Below are 25,450 nucleotides of genomic sequence, written 5' to 3'. Positions count from 1 at the left end.
TGGGAAAAAGTGCATGCCCATCTTCTGTGATTGTTCTATAATGGGTACCCCAGCATTTCTGCTACTCATTGTTGCTCAAATAAAGAATATCTATTTTATTATACAACTTAGTTTTTTTTTAAGGGATTTTTTTAAACCCTTGTACTTCGGTGTATTGTCTCATAGGTGGAAGATTGGTAAGGGTGGGCAATGGGGGTCAAGTGACTTGCCCAGGGTCACACAGCTGGGAAGTGGCTGAGGCTGGGTTTGAACCTAGGACCTCCTGTCTCTAGGCCTGACTCTCACTCCACTGAGCTACTCAGCTGCCCCTACAACTTAGTTTTGAGACCATTCTTGTTCAGCTGGAAAGTCTTTAAATGTAACATTGCTCTTTCAAGTTGGTGACATTGGTGCCACCATGGTGCTAACAATAAATTGTACTAGAAAGCACAGAAAAAATGCTGCTTTTCATTATAAGATGCTCTTGGGCTTAATTTCAAATGGGCCTTATAGGTAGCAGATAGGAAACTCAGTTCTTGCTGTATGTAATGCTGGTCCATTCCAAAAGGCATCAAGTTATCTGGTTGCTCCAGGTAAGACCTAACCTTTGTCCTTTTTCAGTGAGTCCTCTCTGATGCTAAAGATTTCTTCTTGGCCTCAGCATGTAACCCATACTAAAGCTATTGCTATGGAAAATGCAGCAGCGCTGAGCAAGTGAGAAAGGCTAATAATGTGAAAAGAGCAGCTTCTATTGCAAAAAAACAAAAAAAGGTGAGGTGGAGGTAGAATGCGTATGTCCAGAATCAGTGGGTTTATTAAAAAAATAATTTGGAGGTAGAGTTTCTATAGTAGGGCTGAAAATGTTTTCCAAAATACAGTCATCCCTCACTATATCGTGGTTCACTTATCCTGGCTTCGCTGAATTGTGAGTTTAAACAAAAAAAATTCCAATTCTGTATCACGGAGTTATGCTTATTCGGGGCACACTACAGATTGATGGAATGAAAGGCAACCAACCACAGCACTGTATTCTGTATCCTGGGTGCTGATTGGCCCAGTGACTGTAGGTTAATAAGAGTGTGGAAAAGGTTTATAGGAGAGTGGGAAGGGTTTATAAAGCCTTAAAATATATATAAATAATAACATAAATATAATGCTGCCACTTCACAGATTTTCACCTATCGTGGGTATCTCTGGAACATAACTCTGATGATAGGTGAGGGATCACTGTATTGGAATAAAGTATGATATGGAATAAAGCACACATATCAGTGATTACAAGCTCCTAGGATTTAGAACTAGAAAGGATATGAGAACTAGAAAGGACTTTAGAACACAGAATATCATATATGCTTGGGCCTAAATGGGGCCACCAGTGCTGTGAATCCTTTAGCCCCTCAGGGTAAGAACATTTGTTGATACACAAGCTGAGAAGGCACTAGTCAATCATATGTATTAACCAAAAATAGCTGCTTAGCCTTAACCCACTGATAATGATATCCAAAACTACTCTTACCAAATCCTCTCGAGGATGAAAACTGCTTAGTTGAAGAGGTTTACCACCCAATCTCGAAGATTCTCTGACTATAAGTATCCTATCAGTGGTGATAAATTCAATTCAATTTAGCATATTGATTTAGAAAAACCACATATTAACATCATCTGTACTTTTATTCCATTTTCATTTATTTATTTTAAAATTTTTCTTTTAAACCTTTCCCTTCCCTCTTAGAATCAGTACTATATTTTGGTTCCAAGATAGCAGAGTAGCGAGGGCTAGACAATGGGGACCAAGTGACTTGCTCACTGTCACACAGCTCAGAAGCAGCTGAGGTCAGATTTGAACCTAGGACCTCCTAACCCTAGGCCTGATTCTCAATCCACTGAGCCACCTAAATGCCCCCTATTTTCATTTATTTTTAAAGAATATTTCTCAGTTGCATTTTAATTTGGTTTGGGCAACACTTGAAAATGTTGTCAATGGCATTTATTAAAATTTTTTACAGGACTCCTTCTACTCAGAGAACTCTAGCCACATGAGGTTCAGTGGGTCATTCACACTACTGAGATGCTAAATGCAGGATGCTAAATGCAGCCTACTGCCAGCTGACGAGACTAGGCTTGGGATATACCTGGGGTCAACAGCATTGACATATCAGGCAGGTCAAGAGGGCATTGAACTTCAACTCAGAGGACTTGAGTTTGAAACCTGGCTATGATATTTATTTCCCTGCTTGACTTTAGGCAATCTGCTCCCTCTCTTTGGGAATCACTTTCATCTTCTATAAAAGAAAGGGAAATGCCATTCAAAGGAACTCCAAAATGCATAAGATATTTAAGAATCAATCAACCAAAGTTTACTCAGCACATATACAGATACACAAAAGAATGCTCCTTAAAAAATTAAGAACAACTTAAATAGATGATCAGTGCTCATGGATAAGCTATGCAAATATACTAAAAATAATAATACTGTGGAAGTTAATTTATAGTTTTAATGTAATAACTAAACTATTGAAAGAATATTTTATAGAACTCAATAAAATAATAACAAAATTCATTTAGAGGATATAAAATATCTAGGGAAATAATGAAAAGAGGAAGAAAAAAAGGAGAAATCACACTTCCAGACCTCAAACTATCTTGTACACTATTAGATATCATATCCATTTGGCACTGGTTCAAAAACAAAGGGGAAAATTAATGGAATGGAATGGACAAGGGAGAGTCAGAAATAAGGGTATTCTATAACCCATAGTTTATGCTAAAACATATGCTACTTAGGAAAAAACTTTCTATTTGATAAGAACTACTACTAAAAAATTAGAAAACAATCTGGCAGAATTATGCTTAGATTTATACCATATTTCACAATAAATACAAAATAAATAAATGCTGCCTATTAAAGGTTATACTATAAAACAAAGAGCGCATTCACATATTTCATAGCTATGACATATAGGTATACTTATATGTAAAAAACATGAATATATACATGTAGGTTGTTCTAAAAGTTCAATGCAGATTGAAGTTACTAAAGCTTACAACTATATTAAGAATTTTGCTACATCCAGTATATGTTCAACAATCAGACACATGTTATGTATAATGCATATGTGTTTATATGCATATAAACCATGCCTTATGCATGCATGTGTCTCTGTGCATATAAATAGAACCTTCTAATAAATAAGTGCTCAAAGGCTAGAAATAAGCAGTTCTCAAAAGAAATGTAAACTATTAACAATCACATGAATTAATGAATGAATGCTCCTAGACACTAACAGTAAGAGAAACACAAAGAAAAACAAAGCTAAGGTTATAATCAGTTAGGTAAAAAGTTTTTTTTATTAATTATTTATTAAGTATATACTTTTTAAAAAAATTTATTTATTATATACTTAATATGTACTAAGCATTAATTAATCAATTAATTAATAAACTAACTAATAGTACTAAAATGTACTAAGTATTAATTTATTAAGTATTTACTATGTGCCAGGAATGAAATACAAGGAAAGGCAAAGGACGTCCTGGATCTCATGGGGAGAGTAGAAAGGAAAAAAAGAAAGAGAAGAGATATGAGAAGACAACTCCTTACATTGAGAGGGGAACACAAATTTGGAACATCACATATATTTTAGTATATATACATATATTGATGTTACTGATTTTTCTCTTCTCTTTTTCTCCCTTGAAAAAGCCTTATTTTTTCTTTAAAAAAATCTTTGTTATATTGTATGGCTCTGTGGGAGGGAGAGGTGAGAGGTAATGGAAAGAGTTTAGGTGACATAAACAAGATATCTATTTGTTTAAAATAAAATATAAATATTTTTAAAATGAAAATTTTAGTCATAAAATTATGAAAAAAAAAGCATGAATGGTTCCAAAGAAGACATGAGGAGACATATCCCTTATTCCTGTTCAAGGGTAGGATGATCCACTAGTATAAAACATTGCATATATTGTCAGATTTTTAAAAATGTATTGATCAGTTTTGCTAATCCCCTAGTTCTAGGATCATTTGTTGAAATATGATAGCTAGGCTCTTTCTTTGATCATGGCTTCAAGTAGTCCAAAAAATCTATTATCTCTCCTTAATTTATTTTCTAGGTCAGTTGGTTTTCTGATAGATAGTTCACATTTTATTCTATTTTTTCCTCTTTTGATTTTGTTTTGTGGTTTCTTGATGTTCTATTGAGGCATTATCTTTCCCTTAACCATTAATAAATATTAAGGGATCATTTTCTGCAGTGAACTTTTGTATAGCTTTTTTTCTCATTTGGCCCATTCTTCTTTTAAAGAACTTATTTTCATCAGTGAGGTTTTATATTTCTTTTTCCATTCCCAATTATTTTCTTCAATTTTTTGGCCTCTTTTACCAAGCTGTTAATTGTCTTTTCATAATTTTTCTTCTGACTGTCATTTCTTTACATAATTCTCCTTCTACCCCTATTACCTAAATCTGAAAGTCCTTTTAAACCTCTTCTGGGAATTCCTTTTGGACTTTTACCCAATTAACATTTTTTTCTCCCTTTGAGACTTTGCTTGTAGCAATTTTGATATCATTGTCTTCTGAGTTTTTGCTTTGATCTTTCCTGCCATCTTAGTAGCATTTTATCATCAGGCTCTTTTTATTATTGTTTGCTTCTTTTCCAACCTATTTCTTGTCTTTAAACTTTATGTTAAGTTCGGCTATAGTTCCTACTATTATTGGGGGAAGGTGGTCATTGTCTCAAACTTCAAGTTTTTTTCATTCCATTGTTTTCAGAGAAAGTTCTGGGGCTTTGAAAGGTTTTGTTGTTTTCAAAGTGATAAGATCTAGGGAAATGTGAGCACTACTCTCCTGGTTTGTGCTCTAGTTCTTACCCAGGATGGGTTCTTGATCCCTCAGGACTGCAATTGATATGATCCTCAGGGGCCCTGTTCCTTCTTTGTGAAAATTATCTTTTCATCTCTTGAACTGTAATTCAAAAGTGGGTATGGGTAATGGAATTGCCAAACAGTATTCAGTCCTGCATTCACTGCTAGTACAGAAGTCTCTCATAATCTCTTTCTGACCAGTTGCTAGGTTCCCTTATTGTCATTAGCTTAAGAGCTCCTGAAAATATTCCTGCTTATGTTGCTACCACATGGTCCTACCATTGGTATTGTGTTGACATGGATTTCAGCCTAGCCTCTGTCTCCATGTCACAGATCTCTCCTTCCAATTTCCTGAGCAATCTTGGGTAGGAAAAATGTCTCAATGTGGTTTTTTGTGATCTCTGCCTCTACATTATTTAATTTGAGTAATTATTTAAAGGAATATTTGGAAGGGAATGTTGAGTGAACTAGACTGAGTACTTCTTCTACTCTTCAGTCTTTCAGTGGTTTCTTCCTATCTTCTCTGTACCCTCTGGTCCTATTAAATCTGGGAAGTTTTAAATTATGATACGTTGAATTATCTCTTGTAAAGTGGAGAACCTTGAACTTCATGACCCAGAAATCCCTTAGTATTTCTCAAAATTCCCTTTAATCTCTCCTGTGCCTCCACATTTGTGTGGTCATGTCATTGTTTTATAAGTTCTATAGCTCCTCCCTCTCTTTCTCTTCTTCACAAGTGTGGCTGAAGTTAGTTTAGTGCCTTTTTTACTCTAGTTTTTTTGTCAGTTTATTATTAATAAAACTTGGTAAAATATAATACCTAGCTCTTGTATATTAATTTTAAAATCCACACTCTCCTTGAAATATTTTCTAGTTGAGTTATTTCTGATAGAAGATACTTTACATTTTATTAAATCTTTTTATTTTATTCTAATATTTCTTCATGTATCTTGGAGTTATTTATTTCTGCTTAATGTATTCAAGTTTTCAGAGAGTCTATTAATTGGGTAAGGTTTGCCACCTGAGTTCAATAATGCTCTCAAATACTAGTTGGGTGACTCTCATCAAACCACCTAATTTTTCTCAACCCATTTCTTCACCTGTGAAATTCAAATAATAACAATACTTACCTCTCATAGTTAGTTGTAAGGATCAAGTGAGATAATATCCATAAAACACTTTGCAAATCTTATGGTATATAAATATTAGTTAGTATTATCCTTGATTTTTAAAAATCATATTTAAATTGGGACAGGGTAAAGTTTTAAAGGAACTGAACTTTTTGGCATTGTAATACATAAAAAGGAAGAAAAGCTCTAGGAAATTTGCACATAAAAATGCTGGCAACAGGGCTGCTTCATAAGGAGGATGGATAAAGTTTCTGGGTTGTAAGAAGAAGCATGAAGATTTAGGAGAAGCAGACAGCTCTTATAAATAGGAAGGTGTTCTGGAGTTACAGGACTAGGTCGAAAGAGGAATGCTAGTGGCCCAGGTGGTTAGGAGCATGGATAATGGCTATAGGCAAGTGCTCACAAAGAGGCCAGAGGTGGTAAAAGGACATTCTCAAGTTCTCTCTGAAGTATTTTGGTATCCATATGGAGACATGGGAGACCCTGGCATAGGGCCATCCAGCATGGAAATGCCTATATCAAATAAGGCACTATGTTCTATGAGCAAAGCAAAATTTCAGGAGCTTAAAAGAAATATCAGATGTGCAAATTTAGAGACATTGCCATCCCAAATGTTCACGTGGACTATCTGTGCCCTGTCTGTGGTACAACCTTCTGAGCTCATATTGGTCTGATTGTCACAGCAGGACATACATTACATTGATCCCAACATAGTAAGGTCATTTTGGCCCTCTTCACATATGAAGGACAACCACCACAACCAAAGGCTACAGATGTCAGTGCAAAGGAAATTCAGCCTTCTGAAAGAAGGATGTGGATAGTTGATGCTTTGCCCTGAAATAGTAATGTATGAAGCAGTGAGGTGACTCATTGGTTCTATGAATTTTTTTGTGACCGTGTGACTCTTCTCTGGAAAGGATGGAATGGTATTACCTAGAAGATGGCCTCTGACTATTCCTTTGCTAACATGGCTGATACCTTCTTAGTCTTTTATATGTCATTGAGTAAACATGAACTATGCTAATACCTTAGTGGATTGGTTGCTTGAAGAAAAAATGGACATTCAGGGATATAAGTGAGAGGCAGATATTCCAAGAAGGTAGGTTCAAAAGGGAATAGAGAGTTGTCCCTGAGAGACTTTAAGGATGAATAAATCCTATCTCTTTGATCCTAGAATTTTTGTAACGGACCAGAGTTTTAAGGCACATGGGTGTATGTGTATATATATATGTAGAGGTGTGTTTATTTGTAGATATATGTATATATATATATATATATATAGTATATGTGTGTGTTTCTGTGTATATATGTATTTGTGTGAATATGTGTGTGTTTGTATGTGATGGGGTGTGTAGGGGTTCATAGTCCCAAGAAACTTTGAGGATTCTCAGGCAAAGCTTTATGGAGGAGATGCCAGTTGAGATGGGCATCAGCTATTAAAGCATGGTTAACACTGTCAAGTGCTTAGAGACTTTCTATTGTAAATGCATTTCGACACCACTTTCCATGGCCTTAACAGGTATTCCCGCCTCTCTGTGTATGTATACTATAGTCTAATCTTGACTTAATTATACCCTTGCTATGAGTAGGTTGGTGGACCATTTGACTGCTATATGCTTCAGTTACCTTGTTTATAGGACAAAGGAGGAAGAATGGATGCTCATCAGAGAGAGTGGGAGCCATAGAGATGTTATTTAGCTAGCTCACCTCATGCTTTTTTCTAATCTTGTACAGAGCCAAACAAATGAGCCAAATAAATCTGAAGAGTAATCACTATATTTATGGCCTTTGGAAGAATTAGAAGGTAGATGTGTGGGCTGGAATTATTTTAATATCAATTCATTTTGAAAGGGTAAGAAATGCCCTCAGTAGCTTCATTGAAAAGGCTTTTCTTTTCACATCTCATGATTCATTCTTACATTGTTTGTGTTTTATTGTCTAATTGGATATAGTGAAATTTATTCTAGACAATTGGAAGGGTGGGGGGTATGATTAAGAGAGTTAATAAGGCCAGCAAGCTAGACTATAAATCACAAACCTTAATTGAAAAAAGTACCCACTTAATTTTAGGAGTTAACAGGAATTCCTAAGTATAGATTTTTAAAGAAAAGTCCTGAAAAGGATTTTTGAATTTCCCAATGTTCTTTAATATAGGGAAAAGTCATATGAATATAAGGCAGAATTTCCATCTGATCCTGATTGGACTTTGTGACCTAATTAAAAGGAATATGTAGTGACATATCAATGGAGGGTAGTGAAATGTCTTTCCTGGCAAAGTCAGGAATTATAAATGTGAAACAGGCATATAGTGTCAGATCTAGTTAATGTGCTGGTTAGTTTTACTGAATTGCTTTTTTCCTCTATTTTTTATTCTTTGTTATAAGAGATGGCACAGAGGAAATACAAGGGAAAAGGGATATATTTGGAGAGGCAGATGATACAAATACAATCAATAAATATTTAAAGACATCAAAGGCAATTATAAAGGACAAGACATTTTTTTTTCAAAATATCCATTTCAGGTTAATACTGTTCCCATTCTCCCTAAAATCAAGAGGAAATCTAATATTTTAAAATAAAGTCATAGATTATAACATGTATAAAGTGCTTTGCAAACCCTAAATCATGGCAATATAAATGTCACCAGTAATGACAAATGAGAACATCATTAATAATGATTATACATTAATATGCCTTGTTAAGATTTGTAAAGTATTTCCCATACTTTATATCTCCTTTAGTCTTCACAAGCCTCTAAATTGGATGTTATTTCTATTTCCAGTTTACAGATGAGGGAACCAAAGTACCCAAAGACTCTTTTACACAGGAGGATTGGATACGGATAATGCTGTTGGAAATTATTGTTCAGGTAAGAGTTTAACTAAGTGGCATTGGGCACTTCTTACAACTCTAAATTTTATGGTCTGACTGTTTAAAATAACTCTTGGGGAATTTTTTGTAGTTGTTTTTGTTTTTTGCTGGTGCAGTGGATAAAGCCTAGTCCTGAGTTCAAATTCTGTCTGAGATAATTACTAGCTCTGTCACCCTGGGCAAATCTAATAACCTCTCTGGGAATCAGTTTCCTCATCTCCAAAAGAGGGGATTGAACTGAATGACCTCTGAAGTTCCTTCTAAATCACCATCTATGATCCTTTGGTATATATGGGCATGTGTACAAATAAATTCTGCACTCAGGAATAGTTCATCCATGTGTGGTGGTCAATTTTCCTCTATATTATTGTAAATTTTCCCTATAAAACACTCCCATTTGATAGTCATATCCTAACTCTTTCCACTTTCTCCTGGAAGGAAAGAGCAAAAAACATTTCTGCCCCAAGCACAGAGAGCCACTGAGAAGCCTTAGTCTTGTGTGGGCAGGAACAGGCTTGTGATTCAGTAATGTCTGATTGTGACACAAGATAATTCATGTTTCCAGGATGCTGTGGGTGCAGTTAGCTTTGATACCTACTTAAAAAACCAAATAAGAACTGGGAAAGAAAGTTGAAGAGGAGACTTGATAATAACCCTGAAACACATGTAGGTTATTATAAGCAGGAAGGAAGCCAGCTTTTATCTATTTTCAGCAGGAATGGAATAAAGGCAAAGAGCTGATACCTCTGCAGAAAGAATTAAAATAAAGTGTCCTTGGAATATAGGACTGTTATCAGGGTTCATCCAAGTCAAACTTGTATCTTAAGTAATGACAATTTTTAGGCACTGTGGAATAGTATAGGACTCAGGACTTAACAAGAACTGGGTTCAAATCCTACTTCCAGACTTTTGAGTTATGTGACTCCAGGCCAGTGTTTTAAAACCTTTCTCAGCGTTAATTTCCTCCTCTGTAAAACAGGTATATTGAAAATAATGTTAATAAGGATAAGAGTAAGGAAAATAAGAATAAGTTGTAACTGCCTCATAGGATTACTGTTAAGCTTAAATGAAATAATGTATATAAAAAGACAAGCAAACATTAAAATTTTTCAGAAATGTGAATAATTTTTTTTATCACTCCTTATATCTTTTCAATTTCTTTCCCTTTCTAGGGCTCTTATTCATAGCCCACTACCTGCCTTGGGTCACTTCTTGATACTGTCCTGCAGAGCTTAAATTCCATTTTTCTAAAGCCTCCTTGAAGACAAATCAAACAACCTAGCTGACAATCTTACCTAAAGTTTTAGGGGAAAAAAGACATAGCTGAAATTGGGGATATTCAGTTAACTCCCGTTAGAGGTGAATCTATTCTGGAAAAAGTTTTTAGATTGGGGTTTTTGAACCTAGATCCCATGAATAAATTTCAGAGGATCCATGAACTTAGATAGGAAAAAAGGTTGATTTCCACTAATCTTAATCTGAAATCTAGCACTTCTATTATTCATGAATTTAAAAAAATGCTCCTGGAATATATTCTATTATAATTTAATTTTATATTATATGCATATAATTTATAATTTAATATAGTTCAAGTATTATTGATCTTATTTGACAGATGAAGAAATTGAGGCTCAGAAATTAAATAATGTTTCCCTGGCCATGATATTGATAAGAATTAGAGCTAAGATTGAGTTCATGTCTCCTGATTGTACATCCTTTTCCACCAGAGGCACAAACCTGCCTTTCATAAATGAGTATTTATAAAGAGAATATACTATCCACATCCTTGAAGCACCTGAAAAATTCTTTCATGTACATTAATTCTCAGTAAAGCTTTTTCAAGCAGAACACCTTAACTTCCCAATATTTACCAAGTTTACATAATGTTCTAGCCTCAATAGCAATGGTTTCTATAGGATAGATGTATATAAATACATGAGACAGCCCACTGGAGTGAAAAATATCTATTTTCTAGTAAAGTACAAGCTCCTCATGCCAGCATTAATAGAATACTAAGGTCAGCGTGTTTGTATAAAAATATTTATAGCTGTACTCTTAGTGACAGCAAAAAATCAGAAAATGAGGGGATGTCCCTCAATTGTGGAATGGTTGAACAAATTGTGGTAAATGATGGTGATGGAATACTATTGTGCTATAAGGAATGGTGAATTGATGGATTTCTATAAGAAATGGAAAGACCTACATGAACTGATGTGCAACGAAATAAGCAAAACAAGGAGAACAGTATACACAGTAAGAGAAACATTGTGGGATGATCAAATATAATAGACTTCTCTACTAGCAGCAATGCAGTGGTCCAGAGCAATTCTGAGGGACTTATGGAAAAGAATGCTATTCACATCTAGAGAAAGAACTGTGGGGTTAGAAATTCAGAAGAAAATATGTTATTTATCACTTGTTTTTGTGAGTATGTGATTTAGGGTTTTGTTTTTAAAGGATTACTCTTTTATAAAAATGAATAATATGGAAATGGGTTTGAGTGTTTGAGTGATAATATGTATATATATACATATTATGTATATATATATATATATATATACATATTTATGTATAACCCAGTGGAATTGCTTATCAACTCCAGGATGGGGGGAAGCATTGAGGGGAGAGAGAAAAATTAATCGTGTTACCTATGGAAAAAATTTTAAAACATAAACAAACAGAAAAGAATACTAAGGTCAAGAACGAGGCAAGGGTCAATCCTACATTCTATTTCTGGGCAAATTCTGCTCAGTTCTTTTTTGTTTGTTTTTTAAACCCTTAACTTCTGTGTATTGGCTCCTAGGTGGAAGAGTAGTAAGGGTGGGCAATGGAGGTCAAGTGGCTTGCCCAGGGTCACACAGCTGAGAAGTGTCTGAGGCCAGATTTGAACCTAGGACCTCCCTTCTCTAGGCCTGACTCTCAATCCACTGAGCTACCCAGCTGCCCCCTCTGCTCAGTTCTGGAAGAAGTAAAAATGAGAAAAGCTATTGTGTTTTCATAGGTTAGATGCCAGAGTGGTGAAAGGACTCAAAAGATAATTTGAAAAAACTAGTGACATGCCCCATAGAAGAGAAAATAGAGGGAAGTCATTTTCAGTATCCTAAGTGCTATTACATAACTTCTATAACCAGTGTAGGAAGTTGTAGAAAAACAAATGAGATTATTTCAAATCCTGAGAATCTAGTTTTTCTTATTTCCTTTCCTTTTTTGTGTTCTAGTTCTAGCTCCAATATTTGCTGTGAGATCTTGAGTTAGGCTTTCAAACTCTCTAACCCTCAGTTTCCTCATCTGTAAAAAAAGAGTAAGTCATACTTACACTGAAAGACAGGTGGCAGTAGATAGAGGGCTGACTTTGGAGTTAAGAAGGCATCTATACAAATTTTTTCCTCAAGTATATATTAGCTATATGGCTATGGGGAAGTCAATTAACCTCCCAGAGCCATAGATAACCCTCTAAGATTATAAATTACAGATTCATTATTGCTCTGCTCTAGAAGAGTTTCCATAGCAAGCATTCCGTCCAACACTGAAATCATAAGTTGAGGATTCATCCCTCTCCCACCAAATTATTGTACTATCTGCTATATGAAAAGGTGACCTTTTGTTGTGTTTCCGTCTTATTTCTTTTTATACTTAATTTGCAAAGCATACACACATATACAGAAAATTAAGAAAACAGTGAATAGGGAGATAGTTATTAAACACAAGTAGAAAACTGACCATAAATCCCTTTCTTCCTAAATGCTTAATACCATTCAATTTTAAAATGTCTTTAACTCTTCTAATAAAATAAACTTTGTGTATATCAATTATTTTAATTTAGGTTTCATAAATTATGTTTCATAAATTCTCAATGAGGCAGTTTCTCAAAAGAGATTGATCATCTTATTGATACAGGACAAACAAAATGGATGAAATAAGCATATTTCCTAGATTATGATCTGTAGTTGGTAGGCACTCTATTTACTATACATACCATATAAATATGTGTGTACGGATAGTATATGGGTGTGTATGGCTAGGATATAGGTAGGTATAAATTTCTTGCACACATGTTGCTATCGGACAATAAGCTCAGCCCCAAATTTTGTAAAAGGAAGAGAATGGATGATTCTATTTACAAAATTTCACAGATTTTCAAAATACTACATTGCCCTTTGCTCTTCCAAGAGTAATCATGTGGAGTAGTAAACCAAAAACTGGACTTGTAGTTAAGAAGTTTTCAGTTTAAATCCTACCTCAGACACTTATGGGCTGTAGGAACCTGAACTAGTCATACTGCTCCTCTGAGCCTCCATAAAATGAAGGGTCAAGATGGCCTCTGTGGTTTCTTCTAGCTCTATATCTCTGTTTCCATACTTTGAAAACATCAGTTTTCTTCTTAACAGTACATGGCTATGAGTAATGGAGCACCAAGACTTTACAAGTACTTTACAGCAAGACCACAACAATAATAGGAAGATAACAAGGATAGAAATGAGTTGGGTGCAGCATATTGACAATGATGATATATGTGTAAGAAATGTTATAAAAGATATCAGGAACAAGGGTTGTGTTTGAGCTCTCTAAAATTTATTGATTACCTTCACCACCTAATGCAGTGCCTTTCATGCTGGATATACTTAATAAGTGCTTGTTTATTACAATGTATTATATTTTGTTGTATTGAGTTGCATTGCATTGTGTAGCATTGTAAGATAAGAAAAGGAAGTAAATCAGTGCTAAATTTAGAGTGAAACATAATCGATACATAGTCCATATGCCACATTGTCATATAGAGAATATTGAAAAATAAAAAAAAAAATCTGTCCAGGGAATTGAGCAGATAAGGTATAGAGGAGTTTCAGAAAGACATACACAAATCACACAGAGTTTAAGTCATGGTTCCATCTAAGTATCAAAGTAAGTCTATCATAATCTTCATTAATTTCTCTTTAATTAAAAAAAAAGGAATTGGGAACATATTTTGTGTTCAATTCATTTAAGGGGGAAAAAACTTACTTCCCAGCTGGATAATTAATGAAATTAGTATTTAAACTTACATTTACCTCCCTGTTTTCAGCCACATTAATGAGCATGAGTATGTAAGCTGGCAGGCTTGTGAATTTCCACTTAGCCATTACGCAATCTTTTTTCTAAAAGGAGGTTGTGTTTCTGTAAAAAGCTATAATAGTCATCTTTAGCAATTAGGAAATCTTCCCAGATTAGGAGATTCCTTTACACATCTGGTAGAAGACTATAAGAAATCCTGTCAAGTTCCCATTTAATCAAATAGTATTTACTATAGAAGGATTTCCAAGCAAATGGATCATTTATTTTGATCATATTTGACCTTGTACCAATCTAGCCAAACCAAAGAATTTGGACATCTCTTTGGTTTTGCTATAACAAAATTTGATCTTGCTTCCAGCCCAACCCTCACACCCATCATCTGGAGAGGCAACTTTAATGATGAAGAAACCAGCCATCTTCACCAAACTACCAACCAACTACCATTCACAGGGCAGACAAGCCATCATAGCTGAAGCAGGAAGGCATTTTGGGGGAGAACCAGAAAGAGGTATGGGCCATTGAAGTTGATCTACTCTATTCCCCCATCTTAACTATTATTTCCCCTCAGACTCTGATGGAGACAACCTTGGACCCTGAACCCACGAACCTTAGCAATAGCAAAACTTTCAACCCAGTGGTATGATTTTAACAGCAAAAATGATATTGCCATCAACTTTGTCACTGCACCTAAGAATCATGGGAATTTCCCATCTGACTTGCAGCTAAAACCTTCCTTGTGTGTTCTCTTTCCCATTAGAATGTGACCTCCTCGAAAGCAGGGACTATCTTACTTTTTTTAGTTATATCCTCAAATATTAGCTCAGTGCTTTGCACATAAAAGGGAGGCATATAGGTGACACAGTGGGAAGAGTGCCAGATCTGGCATGAAGGAGACTTGATTTTAATCAGACACTTACTAGTTTTGTGACCCTAGGGAAGTAATTTAATTCTGTTTCCCTCATTTTCCTCATCTGTAAAATTACCTAGAGAAAGAAATAGCAAACTATTCTTGTGGGTCACAAAGACTTGGAAAAATTGAAATGACTGAACAACAACAAATTGTATAAAAATGCTTCATCATTCATTCATTCATTCATTATCTGACCTGAATTTTCTGTGGGAATGTATAGAGAGTAGTAACATGAAAAATCTAAATTAAAATATTTCATTTTTATACAGCATTTATTCACATTTATTTAGTACTCAAAACTTCCTAATGTACTCTTCTTGTAGAGAACCTTATGAACAAGGTAATATATTAACCCCATGTTATATATGGAGGAACAGAAGCTCAGAGAGTTTAAGTCAGTGGTTCCCAAAATTTTTTGGCCTACTGCCCCCTTTCCAGAAAAAATATTACTTAGCCCCCTAGAAATTAATTTAAAAAAATTTAATAGCAATTAATAGGAAAGATAAATGCACCTGTGGCCATCACTGCTCCTCCTTGGATCGCTGCAGCACCCACCAGAGGGTGGTGGCACCCACTTTGGGAATCACTGGTTTAAGTGAATCTAGTTACTTAAAAGATAAAGACTACACAGTAAGTTTTGGAAATAAGAATTCACCACAGGCTTCCTGACTCTATGACTTTAGGCTGAAAAACACTGGTATTTGACTTCAGACTTCATGTTATGATTTAAAAAAATTAATAGATTTGTCTGCCTAGGCTAATATTAAAATTTTCCTTTCCTGAGCACAGCCTTGCTAACAGCAGGGGAGTTAATATAGAAGTGTCCTGGGTGATATCAGAGACTAATTTAGGATTTAAAGTTTGCTTCAGATCCACAAAGTTGATAATCTATGTTTCAAAAACTGAGTGTTGCCCATTAGATTCTTTGGTTCTGAGGCAATAGAATTCACACTGAATATTTTCATTGAATAAGGAAACGGAATTTTGAAAGATGAATGTGTAAGTCAATTATTATAAAAAGGGAATCATTTCTATGTGACAGGGGAAAGCTTCTCCATCACAAAAGTGAGAAGGACTTGTTCTATATATATTCCTTCCCTTTGATTTTATCCTAGAAATGTGCCTATTATTGCTTCAATATGTCAAATATCTATGATTTCCCCCCAGTTGGTTACTACCTCCATCAGTGCCAATCATAATCTCAGCATTGTAACAGAAGGTCTTTAAAAGTAGCTATAGACCAAACAGATCATCCCCAGGGGGCCAACCCTTCTAGTGATGGTCCTCTCTACTTTTAGCTAGGCTGACACTTGGATGAAGGATAGACAGGCTGACACTGGGCCCCTGTCTTTCCAATTGGAAAGGAAAAGATAGAGTTTGTATTCTCTTGATGGAACTTTTGGGAACTCAAGGTCACTTTAACAAATTGATAATACATTTATTAGCATAAAACTTGAGTGGATGAGCCTATTCTTAGCTCATAGGCACTTTCCCTCACTACCTGGCATCCGCCTTGTTCAGAAGTGAATATGATTTTATAGGAAATGAGTAGGTACCAAATGTTTACCCCTACCAAATGGCCACTGTCTGAGCTCCCAGCTAAGGATTCCCTTTCCCTTCAGATTCTGTGAAGGTAACATTCAAGAGATAAAGTTAGGAAAACTGAAAGATATGAGTTCATCAAGAGTAGAGCAAAGAATTCATCATTGGAAAAGGAAGATAAAATGGATCCAAGATGGCAGAAACCAAAGGAGGTGTTCTGAATTGAGGGTAAGAGGACAATTAGGCTAAAAAGGAGTGATAAGAGCACCTAAATATCGTTATGTTGTTCTTTAATTTAACTATATATAATTTAACATCCTGAAATATCCTCACATTCTACTAAAACCCAGTAGACTTGAATCTATTGCCAATAATTTTCTCTGTCATGATGAAAAAGTCACTTTACCTTAGTGAATCTCAATTTATTTATAAAATGAAGTCAGTAAATTAGATCTCTAAACACCCTTCCTATTCTAAATCAATGATCCTATAGTTGAATTTCTATTAAAATCAATCATTCTACCAACCAACAAGTAGTTATTAAGTGCCTGCTGTTTGCTATACATTTAGGGTCCTTGGGATGCTTTGTGGTTGTTGTTCAGTCATGCCCAACTCTTCATGACCCCATGTTGGGTTTTCTTGACAAAGGTATTGGAGTAGTTGGCCACTCATTTTACATATGAAGAAACTGAGGCAAACAGGATTAAGTGCCTGTCCAGGGTCACATAGCATGTAAATATCTGAGATCAGATTTGAATTCAAGTCTTCTTGACTGCAGGCCCAGTTCTCTATCAACTGTGCAATCTAGCTTAACCTCTTTGTTTTACATATGAGAAAACTGAGCCATAGAAAAGTTAAGTGATTTGACCAAAGTCACACAGCTATCAAGAATCGAAAATTGGATTTGAATGGAGGACCTCCAAATCCAAAAGCCTGACTCTTTTACTGGACCATGATCCCTTGATTCATAAATGCTTTAGACAGGAGAAGAATTTATTTATTGAATAATTTTACACATGGTCATGCCTGTGAGTATAATTAGAAAGGATAGCAGCTGGAGCTTTAAAGGCTCTTAGAGATGATCTAGGGCCACTATGTGGCCCAGCATATAGACTATCAGGTCTGGAGTCAAGAAGGCTTGAATTCAAATCTGGCCTTAGACACTTATTAGCTATGAGACCCTGGCCAAATCATGTAACTATTTTTGCCTCAATTCTTCATCAATAAATGAGCTAGAGATGGATATGGCAAACCACTCTAGTATTTTTTGTCAAGAAAACCCCAAATGGGGTCTCAGGATTGTACATAACTGAAAATGGCTAAACAATAACAACAAAACAGCAAAATAGTATTGAAATTTAAGTTTATAGATCACCTTTCACCACCTCCTCATGTTACAGATAGGAAAATCAAAGGCCTATGCTTAACAAAAAGAAGACATTTCCCTCAAGGCTTTACAAGCAGTATGTAGGCAAAACAAAGCTATGATTCGATTCTAGGCCTTCTGATTCAAAATATTGTGCTTTTCCCACTACCTCACACTTCTTCTTAGGGAAACCAAACAGTTAAGTACTGATTAACTAAGAGATGACTTTGGAAAAATACTGAAGCATTATGGATAATCCATCCAGTGCCCATAACATTAGGAGCAAATCAGCTATTCCATATTGAGAATGAGCAGAATTAGAATTAGAGACATGTTAGGATATAATGTAAAAAGAATTTATTTATAAATCAAGATATTTTCGTTCCTGTCCTAGCTCAGCCATTATCCTTCTCTTCCTTCCTTAAAAAGGATGGTTTAGAAACTTTCAACCTCTACTGGAAAATGAGTTTGAGAACTACAAAGCAACCTCCAAATCAGAGATATGATGAAGTTATGATTCTAGTATCTGTTGAGTGGGGGAAACAAGCCCAAAAAGGATGAACTCTGATAAAGCTTCAAAACTGTCATAAATGTTTCTGCTGTCAAAGCAGCAACTGAAAGAACAGCTGAGGGAGAAAGCTCATGTCAACTTCTGGAGAACTTTAAGGGCCAAATTTGGAAAGAGATTCTAACAGGACTTGCTCAATGCACCTGCAATTAATCGTAGGCACAAACTGTTTTGCTCAAATAATTCCACCCACAATTAACTAAATGAGTGTTCTGGGGTGATGTACTGTATTTAACTGAAACTTTATCCAATTATTCTGTGATATCTTCACTTTTTTTCCTTCTCAGAATTATTACTGTCAAGATATTTATGGAGATTTAGGAACTTTCACCATTTTAGCAAGCCTGAAAGGGACTTTTAATAACTTAGTTCCTATTTTATCAGCTTTTCAGTCTCTTAGGACTAACTGGTAGTTTTGTAGCATCCTCCTTGTAGGGCTTCAAGCTCAGGCTGGAGGACCATTTGTCAGGGATGAGGAAGAAAGGATCTTTTTGTTTCATTGGATTAGATGGTCACTGAAATATTTTCCAAATGAAAATTCTAGGTTCTGAGAAGACACAATATTATATGGGGAAGCAATCTTAGAATCTAAAATGAAGAGTGTTAGAATTAAGTAATTCTATAATAATAAATTCCCTTAGAATACCAAAGATAAATTGTTGCAAATGGAAAGGATCTTAAATTAGAAATCATAGATGACTGGAAAATACTTTAAAATATTACGTGTCAGAACTATTCTTATTATTTCCCATGTGAGAGGTATTGAGTTTCCCAAGTTCTATGCCAAATAGTAACCCATACCATGGAACATATTGTGTCCTTATAAAATGATGTCAGCTTATAAAATAATGTCAGCAAAATGGCTTCCCAAATTCATTGTTATAAACAGAAAACATTTTTCTTCATTTCTCTCTCTAGCTGTTTTTTTTCCTGCCTAATATTCTTTTCTAATATGGAGAGTGTAATAATAAAGAGAGCCAGTAATTAATGTTATGATAGAAGGGAGAAAGAGCGAGTCTATGAGGTGAGACTCTCTTCTAGCTCTACCCTCATGGCAAATATGCACTGGGAGACTTCAAGGTGGTGTCACCCTGAAACTGGGTGACCTGGATGGTTGTGCCACCCCACAGGAGTTGAGGTGAGGCTTCCCTATAAGATGAGGTATGTGGTGCCCCAATACGATTCTGGATGAGGATGGGGTTCACACAAGACTCCCCTGAGGTCAGTCAACTTCACAACAGGTGGTCCAGCTTCAAGATGGAGGCAGCCAGACCAAGCTGTGGTTCCCCTCTACCTTGTTGTCTCTCAGACACTCTGGAGTGCTATCTGACCAATGAATGGGTTTTATTATTCTCAATTCAGAGTTTGGGGAAAGGGGTGAAGGGAAGAGGGATTTGGGGTGCCCTCTTCTCAATTTCTATGGGGTCCATCACTCAGATGGGATCCTTTAAGGTTCCCACTCCTAAGCATCTCCCCTTGCCCCTTCTCCTGTTTGTATTTCTATTTCCTATATCTATCCTTTTCCTATAATTGCAAGTTTTGACTGAAAAGGAGTCTCTCAGCAAGGTTGGGTAATGGGAGAAGGAGACTAAGAGATTGTTCCCAAAATGGAATCCACACACTTAGCTGACTTGATTATTGAAGTCTTGCTGGGGAAGATGTGATGGAATCTTTGACCAGAGAATCAGGGTTTCAATGTCCAAAGAAAGATCCTCAGGAAGCCCTCAAGACTGGATCCGAGCTGAGATGTCCACCTCCTCCCTCTCTCCAGTCCTCCGCCAGAACCCTCTCCTCTCCTCCTCCTCGGGAGAACTTCCCAGAATTCTCTCTGGTCTCAACTGTCACCAACTGTCACCAACTGTCAGCCACTTCTTCTTTGGCTCCTTTTGTCCCATCCCCCTTGCACAAATCTCATCGAACAAGAGCAGGTAAAATGTCTGTCTTCTGACCAAAATCTTCCTAATTAGGTATTGCTAAAGTGTATAGGGAAATTTTATAAAGATGCAAAGATAGATAAAATCAAAATTTTATGCGGATTTCCTATTTCCAAAAATTTAGTTTTATGGGTTTAGGAATGGAAAATCAAATAATGAATTGAGAATACAAGAGCAGTGAGACCAATGAGAATATTATTTGAACATTTAACATAAACAGAATATAAAAGTCATCCAATAGAAGTGTTTTTAATGCTACTTAAAATAATTTCATTCAGAAGAAATACAGACATTTGTTCATAAGTTTTTGCTAAATTTTCCCATTAACTTTAGCAATTCCATGTTTAGAAGATGATTGTCAGGAGATCATGTTCCTTGTTCCATATATCAATAAAGCATTATTTTAACCCAAGAAATAAAACAAATAGAGGAGAATTTTAAAATATATATTTCGAACAACAACAACAACAACAAAAAGCCTCTGTTGAACTAAGCTTAAAAAATTCTAGCGGAAACAATCAAAGTGCCCTTAACTTTTACAAAAAGTTGTTTCAAAATATATATGCATAATTGTATTTGTGTATATTTATATATTTTTCTTGTTAACCCGGAAAAACACAGAACTACCAAAGCAGTTACAAAGAACAAGTCTTTAATCAGGACATGAAAGACAATGCTCTTATCACCACCACACAGAATCAATGACATATACAACACCACACAGAGCTAAGCTCTGGGACTCTGGGAACATTGTCTCCAGGAAAATACTACAAACTGGAATTTTCCATCATGGAAATTTCCATCAAACTGAAGAACTTGGGGTCTTATATACATGTTAGGTACTATAGGAAAGGAAGGAAGACTGATTAGCTTACATGGAGGTTATGGAAGGAGGATTCTAACTAGCATCTGGAATCCCAAGGAGCAGCCTAGATACAACAGGAGAAATTATAATACAAAAAGGGACTCAAGATTTGATTTTAGCTGCTAGTTCTATCTAGGGTGAGATCACTGGGTACTTGATGGTTTATTGTTCAGTCTAGAACAAACCTACTAATCCTAACTAAGGTGATCCAGGGGTGTTTGAGGGTTTCATAAAACATAAAACAAGCTTGTCACTATACATGCAAGGAAACAATATATTACTCAGGGTTCATAAATTTCTATTCCAAGATTCTTAGTTCAGTTTTAAGTCTTAATAGCATAAAACTGTGCTAAGATATTGGGACATCCTGTGCATATGCATACATATATGTGTATATATATACACATATATATGTCTATTTAAAAAAATTATCTAATGTAGCTACCAAGCTCTAGGGTTATTATTTTAGTATTTTGAGAAACAGTAAAGAAATCAACTTATAAAGCTGTGCTTTTGGAAGTTAAGGGTTGTTTTTTTTCCTCCCCCTTCTGCTAAGTGGGTGGCTTCAAGTAAAACAGATTCTTAAAGGGAGAGGGGAATGGTGAGAGACAGTGACTTTAACAACCAAAGGGAGTATTAAGATACTTGCATCTTCACTAATAAATCTATGCTTGTAAAAAGGGAGGCAGAATATTTAGTTGCATATAAAATGATAATAATGTCTCACATTTCTATCATGAGTAGAAATTGGTAGAAATAATATTTTTGGAGGAAGACTTCTTTTCTATGTATCTGAGGTCACAGCTACAGAGACAAAGGTCTCTGCAAGGTAAATCAGGATGATGGAAGTTTAATAAGCATTTATTTGTTAAAATAAAGTTATCTTGTCAACACAGAATCTAGGAACCCCCAAACTTGTAGACTAGAAAGATTTAATGAACCCCAGTTTATTTAGCTTAAAGGTGACAGCCTCAGGCTTGGACCTGTCACATGAGAATTCCTTCCTGAGGAAGGGCCAAGCCCAAGCTGAGTGAACTCTTCTTGTCTCCAAAAATCTCTCCCAGTATATCACACCTTCCTTCTTAGGATCGAACTGGGGATCTCCATTTTAAGGAGACTGACATGCTGCCTGTTGCTCTAAAGAGCCACTCAGCTTGGGCTTGGCTTTTCCTCAAGTGATTTGCCCAAGATTACACAATTAATTACTGGCAGAGGCAGAATTTCAACTAGGGCTCTTTCTAGCTCAATTTTTAGTCACTTTACTACATTAAGAACAGGCAAGTAGTTCAGTGGATAGTGCATTGGACCCTGCCTCAGGAAGACCTGAGTTCAAATCCAACCTCAAAATGTTCTCAGCTATGTGACCCTGGCCTCAGTTTCCTCATCTGTAAAATGGAGATAATAACATCTACCTCACAGGATTGTGATGATCAAATGAGACAATTGCAAAGTTTTTGGCACTGTGCTTGGAATATAGTAAGAACTATATAAATGTTAGCTAAAAAAACCCATTCATTAAGGGGAATGAAGTCTACGTGTTAATTTACTAAGGAGAGAGCAAGAATGAGCTACAATGATAAGAATGTTTGCCAATTCCTCAAATTAATTTCTTATTCTCCCAAACAAATTTTGGGATTTTAGGCCTATGTACTTAGATTTCATTTGATAAGAGGAAAAAAATATATATGTGTATATATATATATATATATTTATGTTGAAGTACCCTGATTTTTGAAATTGGTCAAGAAGCCAAGCAGACATCTTACAAGATTTCAGGTCTCCATGCTATTTCCTGAGTACTCTACATCATCTCGAGGTGCACGCCTTTTCTACCCCTTTTCTAATTCCTCCTTTATATATTGTCATCTTCCATTGAAATATAAGCTCATTGGGGTAGGGGCTGTTTTACTTGCTTGAGTTTGTATCTGCAACACTAAGTACAGTGCTTGGCTATTAGTGTTTAACAAATTCTCTATTTCCATCTTTCAATGTATCTATTTATTTCTAATCTTTCCATCTCTAGCCAGCTTAATCTATATACCATGTCTATTTATCTACCTATCTATCTTGTCTCTGCCTATATATTTTTAATGGCATAGTGAAAGCAGAACCAGGTGAACATTGTACACAATAATAGCAATATTGTATAATGATCCACTGTAAATGACGTATCTATTAGCAGCAAAGCAAATACCAAGGGCGACTCCAAGGACTCATGATGAAAAGGCTATCCATTTCCATAGAAGAAACTGGTGGGATCTGAATACAGATCAAATCATACCATTTTTCACTTTATTGCCTTTATACATTTTTTCTTATATGTGTAATACATGTCTTTCATAACAGGATGAATATGGAAATATGGATTGCATGATAGCACATGTAAAACCTATATCAGATCACTTGTCATTGTGAGGAGAGGAAAGAGAAGAAGAGCATTAAGGTCACAAATTGTCCAAAAACAAATGCTAAAAATTGTTTTTACATATAATTGGGGAAATACAATAAAATATTACTGGGAAAAGAAAAAAATGATATATTGGGAAAAGTGTTGAACTTGGAGACAAAAGACAGAGCAAGATTAAAATCCTAACTCTGTTGGTAGGCAGGCATTAAGGGAGATATTACATGCAAATTAGAAGAACAGGGAATATATCACCTATCAGATATGTGGATAGGGAAAGAATTTATGAATAACCAAGAGATAGAAAGAATTGAGAAATGTAAAATGGATGATTTTTAATATATTAAGTTGAAATTTTTTTTCTACAAGTAAAACTAATGTAACAACAAATGTGAGGTGGGGGAAATTTTTTTGCACAGTTTCTTGAATAGTGATCTCATATTTAAAGTATTAGAGAATATGAGCCATTCCCCAATTGATAAATGGTCAAAACATATGAACAGATGGGTTTTGAATGAAGAAGTCAGAGCTATATGTAACTATATGAAAAATGATCTGAATCACAATTGATTAGAGAAAGACAAATCAAAACAACTCTGAGATATCTCACACTTATCAGATTAGCTAAAATGATAATAGGACAAAATGACAAATGTAAGAGATGTGGAAAAATGGGGACACTGATATACTGTTGATGGAGCTGTGATCTGATCCAACCATTTTGGAGAGCAATCTGGAATTATATTCAGAGTTATAAATTCATGTATAACTTTCAACCCAGCAATACCCCTGTTATGTTTATTTTGGAAGGTGATCAGAGAAAAAAGGAAAAGAACTCATTTGTTCTAAAATATTTATAGCAGCTCTCTTTGTGATAGCAAAAACTAGAAATTAAAGGGTTGCCTATCAGTTGGGAAATAGCTAAATAAGTTGTGGCATATGATTGTGATGGAATACTACTGTGCCACAAGAAAAAACAAACAGATTAATTTTGTAAACTAGAAAAACCCACATGAAATTGTAAAGGGTGAAATAAGTAGAATCAGGAAAACATTATATACAGCAACAGATATTATTTGAAGAATGACATGTGTATGTCTACTTCCAGTGAAATAAGTAATAAATACAAATGAATAAGACATAGTTTTTATATACATATATATTTTTACCAAATGATGTGTTCTCTAATGAAAGAAGGGAAGAAGGGAGGGAGTTAACTGGGTATTTTAATATAACAAATGAACAAGTAAATATGTACATATATATTTAAAAAGTATACTAACTCTGACATGAACTGTGTGGCCACAGGCAAATTGCTTCATTTTACAAATATTCTACATAAAAAGGATAAATAAGAAGCAATTTATTTTATTAGAGAGCCAGAAAAACCTAGAACCAGAAAGACCTAAGTACAGGTTCTGTCTCTGACATATAGTTGCTGTTTGATTATGGATGAGCCACTTAAGTTTTAGTGATACAGATAGCTGTCCAAGGAGCTTGGGTTGCCAATTGGCATAGGTGATAGGAATTTTTGCTTGAGAAATTCCCTACTTTGATAGAATCATATATAAAGTTTTTTTTTTCTAGAAAACATCAGAAAAAACATTCTTAGTTCTTCTGCAATATGCAGACTTTGGTAGTCTGATGAAAGCTATGGGTCCTTTCCCAGGGGAAAAAATGTTTTTAAATGCATGAAATGAAATACATAAGATCAGAAAGAAAATGAGGTATAATGAAATAAAGTTATATATTTTTTCATCTAAATTCACAGATGATATGAAATCTGAGTTCTACTTTAATAACACATGGCCTAGAAGAAAATCATAATACAGATAATACTTGCTCTGGCTCACTCCAAGAGTTCTCAAGTACAACGAACTTTGTAAAACTGAAAGTACAATATAAATGTGAAGTATTGTTTACTCTCTTAATTTATAGAAAAGGAAATGAAAATGCAGTGAGGTAG

Source organism: Gracilinanus agilis, chromosome 2, assembly GCF_016433145.1.
Source record: "Gracilinanus agilis isolate LMUSP501 chromosome 2, AgileGrace, whole genome shotgun sequence".
Lineage (NCBI taxonomy): Eukaryota > Metazoa > Chordata > Mammalia > Didelphimorphia > Didelphidae > Gracilinanus > Gracilinanus agilis.
Note: the sequence above shows the minus strand (reverse complement) of the source record.